General features: G+C 45.4%; 1 protein-coding gene across 1 annotated transcript in view; it reads left to right on the forward strand.

Annotated features, from left to right (window-relative positions):
* Positions 1-268: 268 nt before the first annotated feature.
* LOC138981635 (ribonuclease Y-like) overlaps positions 269-392 on the forward strand; it is a 5,924-nt gene continuing 5,800 nt past the window's right edge. The window contains exon 1 of the mRNA XM_070354631.1: positions 269-392. This exon is cut by the window's right edge and continues 80 nt beyond it. The gene's annotated coding sequence lies outside the window, so the exon portion shown is untranslated.

Genomic DNA, 392 nt, shown 5'->3' on the forward strand with positions numbered 1-392 from the left:
TGTGTGTGTGTGTGTGTGTGTGTGTGTGTGTGTGTGTGTGTGTGTGTGTGTGTGTGTGTGTGTGTGAAAGAGAAAGAGAGTGAGAAAGAGAGAGAGACTGAGATACTGCGCTAGTCACGGTCAGTGTGTGTGTCACTGTGTGTGTGTGTGGTGTGTGTGTGTGTGTGTGTTGGGCTGCGCTTGTTTCGGTGTGTGTGTGTGTGTGTGTGTGTGTGTGTGTGTCAGACATAGCGTTAACCGGTAGGCCCCTAGACGTTGCGCTACTGCAACTACCTCCTAAAATCTGACCTAGATTTTTAATGTTCACAATTACTCTTGTTGTCATATCGGTATTTTGTACTTTGGTTTCTTTAAACAGCCCTGGAACATACCAATGAGATCAAAGAAGAAAT

Source organism: Littorina saxatilis, linkage group LG1 (assembly GCF_037325665.1).
Source record: "Littorina saxatilis isolate snail1 linkage group LG1, US_GU_Lsax_2.0, whole genome shotgun sequence".
Taxonomy (NCBI): domain Eukaryota; kingdom Metazoa; phylum Mollusca; class Gastropoda; order Littorinimorpha; family Littorinidae; genus Littorina; species Littorina saxatilis.